We start from the raw sequence: 18152 nt of genomic DNA, 5'->3' as shown, positions 1-18152 counted from the left end.
TATGAGTACCTCGTCAAATGGAAGAACCTACCAATGGAAGAGGTGACATGTGAAGATGAGTTGTTTATTTAGAAACACCCTAACTATTCAAGTGTTGAGGGAAAAATTTGTTTGAATGGAACCAACATGTTAAGCCCTATATTGACTCCAAAACCCCTTATTAATCCCTAGATATCAAGTTATTACATTTATATTATTTTATTATTATGTACGCTAGAACCTTTCATTTTACCCTTTCATTATAATTGTACCCTTTGTCTCCTATATATATGCCAAGGATACCTAGTCTTAAGATCATCAAATATTGTCTTATACGTTGTAATTGTAAAAGAAGGTTTCCCCCTCAAAGTGGATTGTAAGTGTATGCTTCTTATCATCTCTAAGGCACGTGGTTAATAACAGTCATTGTGTAAAAAAAAAATATTCCTCTAACTTTTCCTATAGGCTCACTTATACAAATAAGTTACTTACAAAGTAAGTCACTTTTATAGAGTAAGTGAGAAACACTTTTATAATGTAGTAAATTTAAAAATTAAATTTTCATCCTATACATAACTTTAAAAACATAATACCAAAGTTATGTTATAGTTATTCACTTTTAAGTCAAAGTTGCATAAAAAAAAAATTAAAAGTAACTTAAAAAGAAATCTTGAGCAAAATTTTTTTATTAAATAAAGTAACTCTCAACAAATTGAGATAACACAAAATATGTATCAAATGTTACGAAAGAGGGTGGGACCTCTCTATTCTTCTTTTTCTTTTTCCTATTTTCCTCTCCACCTCAAAGTACATACTTAACCATGTTATCACTCAGAAAATTTCTCTTGGATGAACAGAAAACACTCTAAGGTAACCTTTACAAACCAAACTTACAGATTGATGGCTAGCCCTTTCAATCCAAAGAGAGCTCTCTCAAACAACCTAACCACTAAATTATAAATTGATTGTACATTCACACAGTGGCTAGATCTTCATTTTAATTGTGTTGATGTAGGGTTTGGCTAGGCATGAGGGAGACAGTCCATTGGGAAATGGAGTTAACAAGCTAGGGTTTATGGCAACTTACCAAGATACTGGTTTTCTGATCAGGATTTACAAAGGCAAGGTAGATGGCACATCCTATAAATTTGTCATATTTGTAGCTGAAACAGGAAAATAGAAGAATAGTCCACTATAATAGGGCATATGAAATGAATCCTAAAGTAGTGTTAGAAGATAAGAGTGAAAATATTTGAATCTATGAGACAGAGCATCATTCAAATATCAGAAGACATTACATTCAAATGATAATACAAAGAAGGAAACATTGAAACATGTAGAAAATACATACTAAGATATATCATCACATGAATATTTGTATCACTGATCAAAATATACTGATCTTAGAAAATTGTAAATTAATAAAGCCTTCAACACATAGACAATAGTTATCTTTTCATAAAAAACCAACCTGTATTCCTCATTTTTCATGTAATATATAGGAAAAATACAATAAAGATAAGATCCAAAACATCTGGTAGTAATAACTGCATAATATTTACAATATCTAAAGGTTTAATTAACAAAAACTAATCATAATCCTATCATCTTAGTTATTTGTATCTCTATCTGGCACATAACATTGGTCAAAGTATATTTTGGAACTGTTATGTGTATCATCTTTCTATTCTTATGGAACAAGGACGAGTCATAGCTGCATTTTAGGATATGGAACTCTTCACTCCTTTGTATTCTTGATATCTAGAACTGTAACTCGTCTTCCTTCTTGGTATCAAAACCCATGCATGAACCTATAAATTATGTTGAAACTGTGCAACTGCACTTGTAACTGCTTGCTCCCTTTAAGGCCCTTTTTCCTTATGTTTACTTGTATTCTCTAAAATTCCTCAAGAATAAAAACCCTTTGACATATTACCCTAACATATCAAAAATAGCTTACTATCAAAAAAGATTAAGATGGAGTAGGTTAAAATGTTGAGGTCTAATTAGGGCTTATTCAACAAAATTAGGGTTTTGTAGTTTTATCTTCCCCATGAAGTAAACTGATCATTTATCCATAGATTATATAGCCTAATCAAGGAGGTATAACTTATCCTAACTTATTTTCATCCTTCTGGTAGTTTTTTATATAGTTTTTTTAGCCTTTAGGGTTATCTTCCCTTTTCTGTCGGCATGCTTTGTTTTCCTCTAGTTTTTGGCCTTTTTTCTACTCTTTGAAGCTTGCATAGTTTGTTCATCTTCATCAAGAATCATTATCTCCTTCATCTTAGGGTTCACTTTTTATTTTAAACCTAATCTCAATTTGTCTGTAAGGCAAGTGTGAGGTTTTCTGGAGTAAACCCTAGGTTACGTTTGAGCTTCTTCACCCCATGTTTCTATATTGTGTTTTCCTTTTTCACTTCGTGTTGTTCTCTCTATTTTTCATCCTCTTCTTGTAACATCAAATTTTTATTGTATTGTTGTCCTCTCATAGACCCTAATCTTTGTTTCATTTATAGGTTTTTCAACATGTTCTTCAATAGGGTGGCTAAGCTCTCCCTTTGTTTCCTGAGCTAGGTTTTGTATAGAAACTTTACTTTCGCCTCTCACTGATCTTCTGGGTGTAGGTTGTCTTATGTTCCTTTGCCTCAATTTCTCCACCTACTTATTTAGCTCATGATTTTATAATATTTTAATCAACTCGTGATGACAAATATCATGAGGTTGTAGCTCTTGTCTAGTTCTTACTTTGGTGGAAATTTTTAGCAAATGTTGGTGAAGCAAATATGGAAAATTCATCTTACTAAAACCTCCTAAATGACATAAAAACCGCATGTGATACAAATAGGATTTAGAATACCTGACTTCAGAGGTGAAGAAAAGTTACAAAGTCTTGAGGGCATTAGACCACATGAGCTTCAACCTATTCTAGAGGACTCCTACATTCCAATATTGGTTCTGGCATTCCTCCTTTAGGAAAAAACTCAAGTCCACCTTCTACAATATATGTTTCTTAAACCATCTCTCACCCTCAGTTGGAAAACCCGTGGCCTCTACAATGGATTCTTCAGTGATTAGAAACCATGGGGTTCTAATTACTTTTGTGCTGCCATAAAAAGAATATATGAAACATGGCACCAACTCAGGTTGTTCCCATTGAAGCGTTGGAACACTAGTTCCCATCCTACATTACTGAACATAACCAACATCTCTAGATACACTTCAAAATACATCTTGTCGGGCTCAAATCACTTCACAGGACCTGATCGACCCTTATTTCAAAGACTCTAACACTAAAAATCCTTCTACAGTCTTGAATTCTCCTAATTAGACACTGTAAACAATTCTAGAGCTTTTCTATGCACTTTAAACTAATTTCTGGGTTTGTTGGAAATTATTGTTTTAGGGTAAACTAGGCAATTTAAGGTTTGAGTTTAAACTTTATTCTTATAGTTTACAATGTACCTAGTTATCACATCATGGATGAAAATGGGTAGGTCTTTGTGAAAAAATGCATAAGCACTTAAAATAATGGGGTTGACAACTTGAAAACCTAACTTTTATATTTTTGGTGACTGCTACGAAAATATGTCGTAGCGTTGCACTATAAAAATATTTCATTGCGTCACACTACAAAAATATTTCATAGCACCAACTATAGGCTTGTGATAGGTTAATTGCATTGAAAAAACTTTCGATAAACTTAGTGTTAGGTGAAAAGACTTGATTAGACATGTCCCTAGGCTTATATAAAAATTTGAACAAGAAATTGTATAGGCCCTTTACATAACCATGACTTTACATAATGAACTAATAAAAATAGCCTTTGGACCTTTAGGGAAAGGTGTAAAATTGATGCTAACAACTAACTCCAATGGGTATATTGTATCCACAGAAGGCAGTAAAGAACATGTTGACCATGTGCCTAATCCATTGGGCTAAAAACTTCGAAATTTTCCTCTGAAGAAACTTGAAAATGTCAATCTATTTTATTTTGAAGAATAAACACTCTGTAAGTGTTTAACTTGAAAAATGAAATTGACAACCACTAATCAGGATATTATGGCCTTCAACTAGGGCTTCAAATCCTTCAAAGTTGTTGTCCACTCCTACAAATTACTATGAACGTGGATATGTACAATGAATTGTGAAGACTTATGTCTCTCAAACCAGGAATTGTTTTAAGAAGCATCCATTTACTGGACCTCCAGTCAACCACACTCCATTTAGATCTTTCAAAATGAAAACATTCTTACCTCTGAAAGCAGAAATTCTATAAGGCCCTTTCCATAAATGATCAAGCTTTCCATTTTTCCCCTTTTCCTCAAATTTTGCATCCTACTTCAGCACTAAATCTTGAATCTTAAAATTATCCTCTTTGACCTTATTTTCATGGATATATTTGATTTTTTACTTGAACAATTGATACTACTATTATACCTTCTTTCGTATCTCCGATACTTCAATAACTTGATTATTCCTTTAAAAATCGCCAGGCTCAGCTTCATGTTCCTACAATAATCTCATCACGGGTAAACTCAAGGAAACTGGGAAAAACACTTTTATGCCATACTCTAAGTAGAATGGTGATGTACCAATGGACTTTTTGATGTTGATCCTATCTGGTCATAGTGTAAACTTTAACTTGGTGTGCCAAGCCTTTTTATTCTCTTCTAACATTTTTTTCATGATTTTGACTAGATATTTTTTAAATGATTCAGCCAATCGATTACCCTAGGGGTAATATACTATTGAGTGACCTACGGTAACATGATAATTCTCGCATAATTTTACCATTTTCTGATATTTAAAATATTGAGCACTATCTGTTATGATTTTTCTAGGGCAACCAGATCTTGAAAAGATACTCTCTAAAAACTGGATTATCACACTATTGGTAACCTGTCTTGTAGGTATAACTTCAATCCATTTGGTAAAGTAGTTTATGAAATTTAATATCCATTTATGTTGTCCTGAATATTGTGGATGGATTTCTCCAATAAATTCCAACCCTGACTCCTAAAATTGAGTTTCAACTGAGATTGGCTTCAAGGCAATGACAACAACTTTGCTTTTCCTTCAAAATTTTAGCACTTAAAATAGGCTGCTACTTCTTTGTGTACATCTGCAAAACGATTTGGCTAATGTCAGCCTACCCTAAGGATTTTATTAGTCGTGGATTTCTAGTAGTGATTCCCTCCACATACTCTTTTATGACATTCTTGTACCACATGTTTTGCTTCAGGTTCAATGAAACAATTCAAAAGGATCCCTACAGGATCTTTCCAAAATAAGTAACCATCAATACAACATAACTTGCCACTTTTTAGCTTCAAATATCATGCTATGGTTTTATCCATCCCTGGTGGGGCTTCCAAATTTTGCAAAACATATATTTGGTCACTATACCAAGGGGAATTTCTAAGCTCATTGATACTTTAAGAACCAAACTTTCTTATGAATCATTGGAAACAATTGAGAAAGCAATTATGCCAAAAGTTTCACAATTTGTTTCAATCATTAGTTTAGCTAGACCTTCACCTTTTATTAATTTTTTTGATTTAATATCTAGGTTATGCTCCAATAATCTTGAAATCCACTTTCCTCTTCGACCATCGCTGTCAGGTTAACTCAGGATGCCTTTTACAACAACATTGGGAACAAACGTTGTTATATGAGAGTGCAGAACATTAACCATGAAATATTTGAGCACTTTCACCAATGCAAAGGCCTATTTTTCCATAGTGTTGTATTTTAGCTCTACATTTCTTAAAGTCCTACTGAAAAATGAAATGGGTTGGTCCTAGTTTTCTTGATTTTTCTTGATTGGTCTTGAAATAGTATGTTCTAAAGCATATGAAAATACTAGGAAATCTTCTTAGAAGTCTGGGCTAATAAGAACAGGGGATTTAGTTATTTCTAATTTGACTTTTTCAAAACACTTCTTGGCTACAAGTGTCCACTTGACTTCAATGTTCTTCTTCATTATGTTGTTAACTACCCTTAATATTTCGGAAAAAATTGGAATGAATCTCTGTAGAAAATTTACTCTTCCCAAGAATGACTAGATCTCCTTTTTACTTTTGGGTAACTCAAGTTTTTGTATTGCTTCAAATATTTCTGGATCAATTTGTATTCATCTTTAGATACTATATGACCAAAAAATTACCCTCTTTTATAAAAAAATGTGATTTGTTGGGGTTTAGTGAAATACCAAATTTTTTGAATTTTAAAAATACTTGCCTAAGATGTTTTAAGTGCTCTGAATCAAATATTGAATATACTACGATATCATCTAAATAGGCTACCAAAATTTTAACCCTCTCCCCTGCAAAGGCTATATCCATTTCCCTGTAGCTCCTGTATTCATTAATTCAAAAGGAATTTTTGAATACATGAATGTTCCCCATGGTGTAATAAAGGTTGTCTTTTATTGGTCTTCATGATGCATCAATATCTGATTGTACCCTAAGAAACCATCTAGCATTGAAATCCATTCTGATCCAACAACACTTTGAAAAATGTGCTCCATCTTAGGCAATGGGTAATTATCCTTTAATTACACTTTGTTTATATTTCACACAATCGAATATCCTCATTATTTTTCCTTACTAGTATAATATTAGCAACCCATTTTGAAAATCTCAAAGAAATTATAATCTTAACATGCAACAATTTTTTCACCTCTTTCTCTATCAACGACAATAGTTTAGGATTTATTCTCCTCATCTTTTTTTTGAAAGGATTTTCATTTTCTTTTAAGGGTATAGTGTGTTGAATTATACTTCTGTTAAAGACCCTTAAATCTTTATATTTCCATGCAAAGACATCATAAAACTCTTTGAATAAAGCATTGTATTTCTCCTTCTGCTCCTCATTTAAAGAAATTAAAATTTTGAAAACTTTTTGTCTATGCTTAAATTGTAGTCTTGCAATTCATTACTGTCATACTTCATTTTTGGTTTAACATCTACATCATTCTTTTCAAATAACTTATCCAAAGGAACTAACCCCTAGGAAAAAAATATTGCTTAGTTGGATTATTTTTTGATCTCCTTTAACATTTACAAAGTCATATGTATTAGCTTGATTATATGAATCATTGTCTTCATCAATGGGATTGTTGGAAAACTCACTAGTCATTTCCAAAAATCTTTTTATTTGTTGATCATCTTCGAAAACTTGTCAGTGCTTTATGTTTTCTGGAATGGAAGCTCTATATATCATCTCTATCTGATATTTCTTATTTGGGTAAATATGAATTTTGAACTTATTTATTGTACTAGCCAATGAATCAACAATGCAAATTTCTTGTCTATAAATCACTGAAATTTTGGGATCAATAAATAAATTATCAAATAAATCCTAAAACACATTATTGTAAGCTCTCGTCCTTGGATGCTTTATTTGATATAACCCTTTAACTTGATTTATAATAAGCTTTGAGTACCAAAAATTTTTAATCCTTTTATCTCTTCGCTTCTTGAGTATGTTCAAACGAATGACTAAAACCTCATATTTAGCTACATTATTAGAAAATTAAAAATATAACTTGAAAGAATACATTTGGATACCTCCATCTGGTGAAATGATCCATATACCAGTTTGTGATCCCTTTTTGCAAATAGACCCATCAAAACACATGCTCCATGTCTCATCTATGTCAACCACGTGCTCATTTTTTCTCTGATTTTTTTTCCACTTGTTGATTTTCTTCCTTCAAATTCAAATAATTATATAAAATCGCTGACCCTAAATCAATACCTACAACATAAATCAAATGATTTTTTGGTTCATTTTTACTACTTACCACATATTTCATTTAAATTCCTCGTAGAGTCTCCTTGTTTCTTCAAAAATAGGGACGAAGGCATAGGACATGTCCATCTGCAGAGCATCACCAACTTTAGCTATCCAAGAGCAAGAAAGTAGCATTCTAAACCTCGGTGGTACATCTGCTACCACAACATCCATCATAATACTCTTTTCTAGCATTTTTGTTAAGTTCAAAACTAGGTCTTTAATCATCCCTAGACAATGTACTTTTCTAGAATCAAATGAAAACAAATCCTTATAGGGGCTACTGATATCCATCCCTGAATTATCCATAACAATTTTGGGCTTGAAATTGTGTGAAGCCCCTTAATCAAGCATTGCATTATGTAAAACCATATCATGGATGTTAAAGTTGACATAAAAGGGAGGCACATATTCATTTATCTAAATAGCATGTGGACCAAATAAAAATGTAGGTGAATCATATTGGATATATTCAAAGAATATTGATTATTTATATTCAATGTTGATCAGCTAGTGAGCTCCTTATCATCTTGATAGTATGTTCTTTATCCTATGTATTCTTCAATCATTTAACAAAAGAAATGGATATCTTAACCTTCCTTATCTCATTCTCCAAACTGAAAGCAGACTAATTTTTTTCCAAATCCTTGACATTTCCTTCCTTTCTGATTTCATCACCCTTCTTAGATGTATCCTTCTTTAACTTTTTTCTTAGATTCCTCTGCATTCGTGGGCGCGATCTGTTTCTTCTCAATTGCATCTTTCCCTAAAGGAGGTTTAGCAACGACCACATTTCTACCTCAGAGGTTATATTGTCTTTGGAAATTAGAAACAACATTATTATACCCCTGCTGATATATTTCCAAGTCAAACATTAGTTGATTACTATCCCTTTCTCGTGAACATTTAGTAGACCTGACATGCTCTTCTTTTGTTAAAAATAACTTTGTTTCTTCATCATCAAAACAATTTACTTTTTGTTGTTCATTCTCTTCATTCTCTTCCTCATCAACAATTTTTTTCAAGAAATGGAGGTTTGACTATTTGTTGTTCTTATGGATTCTTTTGACGAGCCTAAGGTCCAAGTGGCCTTCTAAAATTTGGATTTCTTACTTGATGTTGAGGCTCACCTCTGGGAAGGGTCAACTTTTTGACCAATTTCTCCATGGTCTTTAGCATAAGATCAAATTTTGTGTCTAATGAAGAATATGGTTCCTCCGTAAATACTACTCTTCTCTTAGTCTTCATCTTATACTTTTTATTGGGTAGATTTTCTTCCACTCCTATAACATTGTTTTGCATATATTATAATGTAGTAGGATTTATTTCTCTAAGTTAATGAGTTAGCTCAGCATCAAAACCATTAGTATAGTGAAGTAGGGCTAAACCAGGGGGGCTTAATATTAGCAGGGATTGAATTATAAACCCTATTGAACCTAGTTGAAAACTCTTGAACTATTTCCCTTGGGTTTCTCTTCATATTCTCATATTTGACTAATATTTGCAAAGGTTTTTTCTTCACCTCCTACCTAGAAAGGAAGAGTTCTTCAAACTATTTAAAATTGGAAATGCTTGCTATTGGTAATTCTCTAAACCATTTCTTAACCTCCCCTAAGAGACTCTGCGAAAAAATTCTTAGTTTAACATTTCATGATCGGCCTCCTCCAGATCAATGAAATCATTCAATTTATCTAAATTTTGTTGAGTTTTGAGGGGACTTGTACCATCAAATTGAAGTAAATGATGACCATAATTCAAAGGAATATCACGTAGGTGAGTTGGGAGGTTGAGTTGTTATGGAACCAGCTCACAAAAAGATAGAAAAGATAGATCAATGCCTTAGAAATAAGCCTCTTCGAGGGGGCAACCTCCTTTACATTACAAATGAATAATTCTTGGATGATACAAATGAAAAGACCTCCTTTCTATATATAGGAGTCTAAGGGGTCATAATATAATCAGAGCCAACATAACAATAATAATGTAAGGGCACAATAATAACAATAGTGGGTTTCTATGAGGCACAATAGTAACAATATGGGAACTACATGGGTACAATAATATAATAAGGGGGTTGTACTAATAACAGTAAGGGGTTACACTAGTAGTATAGGGGCCTAACATACCCCTATACTTCAAAAAGTGTTGTCCTCAATGCTTGAGTAGCTCTTGATGCTTTTGTATAAAATTCTTGTCGTCCCATGTGGAATATTCAGCGGGTAAGTTCTTCCACTTAATGAGATACTTTGAAATTGATCAATTTCATAGCTATCGGGTTCTTTCTTCTGTGACCGCTCTAGGTTCCAATATGATTTTTCCTTCCTCTTCAAGTTCTGGCAATATTGTTTGAATTTGGATCTTCTACAACTTTTGAATGAGTGGCCATAATTCCTCATCCTTCTTCCATTCATTCCTTGCTTCATTTATCCAATCTGGTTGGATAATAGAAATAGCACAAGACAATGCTTCCACATCCTCATCCTTTCTTGAGAGTGCATCTGCAACAAAAATTTTCTTCCCTTTTCTATCGATGATGTCAAAGTCATAACCCAACATATTTGTGACCCATGTTTTTTGTTCTTCTAAAGATAATATTTGTTCTAAAAAGTATTTAAGACTATCATGATCCATTTTTACCTTGATATGTCTTCCCATTGGGTAAGGTTGCCATTTCTTAAGTGCATGTAGTATTGCCAACATTTCCTTCTCATAAATAGCTTGCTTGAGATGTAGTCGTAAAAATACCCAATCACCTACATCAAAACATTTTTCACTGCGATGTTGATCTATCTGTTTTTTCATTTGATTCTGCACCAAGGTGGCATTATCCTTTAAAAGTTGGAGAACTTGTTTTTGATGCTCAATGTGATCTTTAACTGCTTGAACCTTTTTCTTCTTGATATGTCCTTCTTTCTTTATAGTTTGAAGAGTGGTAATTTCTTCCAATGCTTTACAAGATATGGTCGGATTCATTTCTTGATGCTCAATGTGATCTTTCACTTCTTGAGCATTTTTCTTCTTTATATGTCCTTCTATCTTGATAGTTTGAGGAGTGGCAATTCGGCCAATGCATTAAAAGATATGGTTGGATTCATTTCTTCTTTCTCGATGTGATCTTTCACTTCTTGAACCTTTTTCTTCTTGATATGTCCTTCTAGCTTGAGAGTTTGAGGAGTGGTAATTCTTGCCAATGCTTTACAAGATATGGTCGGATTCATTTCTTCTTTCTCTGGGGTTGGTTCCTGGTGTATATCCTCTTCTTTTGATGTTTCTTGATCCTTTTCTTCCTCCTCTTCATACTCTATGTAAAATAATTTCTCCTCAGCACACTTATGACCTTTAGTGGATTTTCTATCACAATTGTAACAAAGCCCATTTTCTCTTTTTTCTTCCAATCGTTGTGGTGTAATCCTTGTAGGTTGTGGAAGGCCAGGAGAAGAAACACTTTCATAATTATAGTTGTGAGTGGTGTGCTTCCTAGTTGCCATAATTTTTCTTTCCATTTTTCTTGCTAACCTAAATTCCTTCTCTAATTAATCAGGTTCCCAAAGGCGAACATCATGTTGGATATTATCCTTTAAAGTCCCTATGAACACATCAATCCTATGCTCTGGAATATTTTTTACCCTTATGTTCAATTTTTGGAACTCCTCAATGTGCTTCATTATTGAACCCTTTTGTTTGAGACTTATCAATTGGCTAAAAAAAGTGTTTCTTTTTGTATCCTCATAATGTGATGTCAATTCTTCCGTAAAAATTGCCCAAGTGATAATTTGTTTACGAGAGCAAAGCCATTGATACCATACAAACTGATTTGGTTCCAAATATAAAGTTGCAATATGTACCCTTTGTGTGTTTTGCACATGATTGAGATCGAAAAATTGCTCCATCTGTAATATCCATGTTGTGGGATCCTTGCCATCAAAATTTCTCATATCGATTTTTGGAATATGGTGGGTCTTCAATCCTATTATCACTCAGATTTTCCTTGAAGTTGTTGGGAAGAGGAAAGGGGTCCGAGGTAACCACAAATCAATCTTTTAAGTACAGAATCTAGCCAATCTGTACTCAGAGAGGGCTCTCTCTTTATAATTTAGCTTTGTTTTGGTGTGGTATTAGGCTAGTTATTAATGTTCAAGGTTGTTTTGTTTGAGAGTGGTGGAATTCTGAAACAAATGGGTAAACTAGGCTTCAGGCCATTGGGCTATGGAGTCAATCAGGGATAATTCACTAGATTAAGTCAAATTGTTGAGGTATGAGTCCAACAGGCAGGATAACAGAGTAAAAACAAATTCAGGGCTTGAAAGGATGATATTTCTTTTCAAAACAAGAGGGCAATTAAGAATCCTCAAGTTAGGATTAGAAAGAAGAGGGGAAGATAGGTCAACCAGCATAAGGCAATTAAGAATCCTATACCAGGGACTTATTAGAAAAAACTACGGGGATAGAGGAGCAACTAAGAATTCCTTTACTGAAATAGTTTAGAAGAAAACATGTAAATGGCATATTGTTGATAACAGAGAGCAATAAAGCTAGTTCTGATACACTTTGACTATTTTACCATTTAGATTGAGATGCATGAAACATTGAAACATGTAGAAAACACGTAAATCACAAGGATAGAATACTTATTTGCAATTAGACTGCACATGAATCTGATGAAATGTCCTCAACTTTTATTCGTTTTCCAGCAAAAATCCAGACTTGAGTACAAAAGCTTTCTTAGCTTGATAGCATAGAGTTACAGAAATGTTATAGAATCCACCCTCAATACTGCAATTGAGGGGGTATTTATACAAAAAAATTTACAATGAAATATCTCATAACAAAGTGAGATATAAAATGGGGTGACTAATCATATCCCTTAAGAAAATAGGGCTAGAAGACCTCGTAGATGACAGATAAGGCAACCGAATAGTTTGTTGTCCCTATTTTCAAGAATGTGTTGGAGTTAGGCCCTATGATTTGGCCTCTTGCTATCCTTGGTGTAACTATGTGTTGGTTGCTCTGTTTTGACCTCCCTACTAATACACTTTACCTGCATCTAATACTCTTTATCTATTAATCTCTTTTCATCCTCTTTACCTTCATTAACTGTAGTAAAAATCAAAATTTACCTTTTTCCTAGAATAAGTTACAAAATTTCAAGCATTTCTTCCCACCATTTTGGCTGTGGTATTCTGGTTTTCTGAAGCTTTCTGAGGGTTTCATATGTTTCTGTATACCTGAAAAATGTAGGCCGCATTGGGAACAAGTGTTTTAATTCATGCTCGACATAGAATAAGTTCTCTAGGTTGTCGTAGAGCACTCTGCCTATAGGCAATGCTTTTATTCCTGATGCACTTGTAGATGAACCTGCTTGGTTGCCTGCATACTTATTCAATTTCTCCACATAATATTTATGCCTCATTAACCTGTCACTAATCACTAAAGGACTAGGTAGCCCTTTATTCTGCAAAATATTAAACTTCTCCATAAAATAATTAATCTCTGCCTGCATGTCATGACATTTTCTTTCTAAATTCTGCATCAAAGTTTTCTTGGTTAATACCCTTTTGATTTCCAAAATGGTTTCTGTCCTGTCATTAATGCCTAACTCTTCCATCTATTCTTTATATCTAGTATTCAAAAAATGTATGGGCTTGTTGGATTCCTTAGGAATTTTTCCTAATTCTTCTCTTGTCCTTTGGACTTCTTCTTGGGTTGCCTTCACAAGATCAATCTGCTCAAAAATCACTTGGATGGATGGCCAAACATCATTTATGGATTGAGAGATGTTGGCCCAAAGAATTATTTTGATTTTTATTAGAGCTTTGTCAAATGTAACATCTTTCTCCAATGATTTTACTTTGTTTTCTAACATTTTAATCTCTCTTGTCTTTTCTGCAACATTTATCTTTGAGAGATCATAGTTTTGTTCCATTTTGGCATATTGCTCTTTTACCTTATTTAGTTTTAAAACTTGTAGTTTCAGGTCCTCCATTGATTTTATTAGCTCTTATGTGCTCAAATTAGAAGTACTGCCCTGTGCTACTCCTGTTGTTCCTGTTGTTGTTGTACCTGTAACTGCCTTTGCTATGACTGGTGGAATACTTGGTGCCAATGTTGCTCCAAGAGTTGATGGGACTACTGTTGATACTACTAGTATTACATTGGGAGGCTGGGAGGTCGACTCTCCCTGCTTGTCCTTCAATGCCTTTTCAAGTGCTTGTTCAGTATCATTCAGTCATTCATTAAGCTTTAAGATTAAATCCATCAGCTCTTCTTCAGATTTTTTCTTTATAACCTCATCAGTCTGTGGATGTCTTGAAGGTGGCAGTTTTTGTTTCTTCCTTAGGGCAACAATATCTTCATCTTTCTTTTGGATCAAGGCTTCTGTAGCCTTTGCATCTTTGGGATCATGGCCTAATCCAATAACTATTTCTTCTAAGGTTTTTATTCTATTATCTTTGGCCTGAGAGGAGGCCTTTTCCAAGTGCAGTTGAGTAGTAGTGTTGTCCAAAGAATTTTGTAACCTGTGGGCCATCATTGCTTTTCCAGTCAAGGTTGAGTAAATCGTTTCTTTTGTTTGTTTATGCAACTCAATTTGATCCAAAGGATGAATATCCTTTGCCATGACTTCAAAAGTTGTTCTGAGATAATTTGCTGCTGATTTAGGCTGATGCACCTTTGGCTTAAAATAGCTCATTATCATCTTGCCTTCTTTGATGTCATAAGCTGACATCAATATCTTTTGATTTGTAGGAGCCATCTTCAAATATTGGTTACAAACATGTAGCCTCAATGGATCATTCCTGGCTTTTATTTCTATGAATGTTTTCTTGATATCTGAGGCATCAGTCCCTAGTGACTTGAAAGAAGACATCTCTATGTTTTTCTAGCTCCTGCCTCTGAGAGCTAGTGGATGTTCCTCCTGTTGGGAACGTTTGCTGGCTTTCCACTCTTTATTCCCTCTGACTATATGTATTTTATTCTGCAAATTCCTCCTCTGAAAGGGGATTTAATCTCTGTCTCTTTATTCCAGGCTGTCCCGATAGTTCACTAGCAGGGGTAGTCTTTTCCCTATCTCTCTTTTTGTTTCTTTCCTCATTTAGAGGAGCTTGTAAAACTGGAGGCTCTCCTATATTGATCTGAGTGGGAGGAGTCTGTATTTGAGCCCATTATCTGGAAGTTTCAGGCTGCCTATACACTGTAGGCTGTTCAGTGTGTTGAAAGCTGCTCTCTAATTCCTTGCCCTTGGATGACCCTGTAGCTGGTATACTTGTTTCCTATGAAGGTTGCTAAAAATTTCCAGCACTAGAGGCACCAACTCCTGACCTTTGAGATAACTTAAATGGTACCTACCCAAAATAATCCAAGTCAAGTGTTTTCTCAAGATCTCTCATAACTTTCTCAAACTTGACCTGTTCACTATCATGCTCTACTAGGGTACCTTCCCTCCATTCATCCATATTTGCATATTTTTCAATTTCTGGAATTCTATGGTAAATATATGGGGACAACCTGTTCTTCGTTCTTCTATCACATATAAAGCTGTTAGGATCATATGGTTTCCACCCAAAACTCTTTTGTAACTTAAGATGCTCTTCTAAAAAAATTTCTGGTTCTTTCCATGCTTCCCTAGTGTTGCAGACAAAAGGGCCTAGCTAGTTCTTGATTCTAAGCTGAACTTTCTTCTTGGCATTACAAAAATGGACTAGGTCTGCATTTATCATTTGCCTGAAATATTCGAATGCAAAGAGTCTCATTGGAACATACTTTTGTAGCTTAAAAGGGCAGAGTTCACACCCATAAATCCTGATTTCTGTGTGATTCTTATATAGGTACTAGTCACCTATCCTGTATTGCTTGGAGAGCTGGAGGATTTTCTTCATATCACCATTTATCCTAGGAGGGGAAACTCCTATCAATAAAGTGGTTGCTGGATGGAAAAATAGGTCAATGAACTCATTATAGGTGTAAGGGGTCTCAATGGAATTATGGAAAATGGGACTCCAAAAAATGACAGACCTTGGATTGCCTCTGGTGTCAAGTTTCTTGACAGGGAAAGGGAAGTTGTCTGACTGATAATACAACAGAAGATGATAGATGAAATTAGTGTATTTGAAGACTCCTTCATTGTCCAGTCTTAGGAATTGGTCATGAATTTTGTTGGCAATATAAGAGGCATAATCATATTTAACAGCAGGGGGTTGTCCAGGAGTAAAAATTGACAATAACACTAAGGTTATCTCATCAACATACTCTCCGGAGTTGAATCCCATGATTGAGGCTATCATATCAATAATAATTCTTCCTATATCTGTAAAGAAAACCTGTAGATAAGGAGGTGGGACTTTAGGCTGATGTTTAGGGTCCATGATCATCTGACAAATGCGAGTTAGTTCTGATTGAGACAATTGGGGAGCTCTTTCAAGAAAGTATCCCATAGAAAGGGGAGTGAGAGCGTGACTGGAGTGGAATTGCAGCATTTCATTGATGGACTGAGAAGTTATGGGAAAAATGATTGTTTGACTTGGGGACATGACTGCTCTTTGATTAGGGTCATAATTGGCACAGCAGTGATGAATGATATCTAGGAAAACATGGACTGAAGGGAGGAAGTACATGGGAAGGTTGGATTCCCACAGTCCTAAGATGTCAGAGCCATTCAGATAGTTGTCTCTGGCTTGGCAAAAGATCTTAAGGTGGTTTTCATTACCGGATAAGTCTTTTATCTGAAAATATTTATCGGCCAGAGGCAGATAATCTAAATCTTTGTGAGGAGCATTCATGGGTACAACATTCAGAGCTATAGGAGTTTCCATCTCTGGTTCTTGTGGCTTCAGAAATGGAATTTGGGTTTTCTGTGAAAAATGGTGAAAACAACAGGTTTGGGAACCTATATAGTGAAACAAAGACTGAATGTATAGTGAAATTGGTCTTTTCTATGGAATATTTAGTATAAAACCAAAACTTGCAGGGTTTCGATGGAAATGGGTAAATACATGTATTGGGAAGTGAAGAGTACAATGGCAGGATGGACAAAAGGTTCTGGACGGCGTCGCTGCAAATTTTCTGACCAGGTGGCGGTTGAAAAGCTTCAGTGGTTGACTGGGACGTCACTTTGCATGGGGACATAGTTTGCCGTATAAAACATTTAAAATGACATTTCATTGGTTTTATTCGCAAAATCTAGGTTGACGAGGGTTTTTTGGATTATCGGGCAAGTGACATATGCAGGGAAATGACGTTTTGTCATTTATGGAGGCCGGTAAGCGGTATGTGATCACACCGCTTTTGGAGGCGGGCGGTTTTCAACCGAGGGACAGCGATCCCATTGATTGCACGATGCGTGTCAGAGGTACAAGAGGAAAACCGCCTAGTGATCACGCGTTAACGCATGGTCACCAGGGGGGCGTGATATTGATACCGACCATCGGATGATAAGGATGATATCTAACGGTCGACGGAAGTGGGGTACGGCGGAACTTTAACTGCGGCGAGCCTGATTTAATTAATGGGTTAATAAATCATATCGGGGTGATTGTGAATGGAGGGGAGGTTCTTAATTAACCAGGATGGTTAATTAATTCCTTTTTGCGGAGCGGGGAGATTAGGTTATTAATGAATCTCAGGTTAATCCATTAATCCCTTTTTAATTGTGTTTATGGTTATAATTAACCGGGTTGGAGTGGATAATAATTTGGGGATTTAATATATAATTAAATAATACAGGAAAGGGTGGAACTTTATTCGGGAGTTATATAATATGTGTTAAAAGTTAATATGACATAAAATGAGAATAAGCGCTAAGTAAAACATTAGAGAGTATATTCAACTTAGGCTAAAGTGAAAAGGGGATTTATGTAATATTGTGTAATTTTCCTAAGTAAAATGGGATTTTACTTAGGAAAAGACTTATGAGAATGAATGAATGATGGTTTTTAAGTACTTTAGGCTTTTAGATTATTGGGCCGAGGGTCCGGTCCCTCCAAAAGTCAGAGAAATGCTCTGAGCCCCTTTAATTTTCAAAGACCTTAATACTTTAGGGGGAATTAGTGAAATCTTTAGGGAAAAATGTGAAGGGAAGTTAATTATTTGACCTTGTTTTGCTTGAACTGCATCAAGTGAAATGTCTGCCTTATACTTGTGATAAAAGTGAAAATTAACACATTTAGAGACATTATCCATCACAAGTAATTCTGCAACACAATCTACCTACCCTACCTACTTTAGCCTAGCATTTTTACTTCTTTATTAGGGTGCACTTGGACTGGCAAACCCTTATCACACTTTTTTTTTTACATATAGAACCCTATCTAAGTCTAACCTTATTACCTCCAAGGGCTCAGATTAAACTTTTGAGCTCCTTTTATTCACTCCACCTATCT

This window comes from Pinus tabuliformis, chromosome 7 (genome assembly GCF_031772625.1).
Source record: "Pinus tabuliformis cultivar Carrire ecotype Pingquan chromosome 7, CPIR1, whole genome shotgun sequence".
Classification (NCBI taxonomy): Eukaryota; Viridiplantae; Streptophyta; class Pinopsida; order Pinales; family Pinaceae; genus Pinus; species Pinus tabuliformis.
This window is presented reverse-complemented; position numbering follows the sequence as displayed.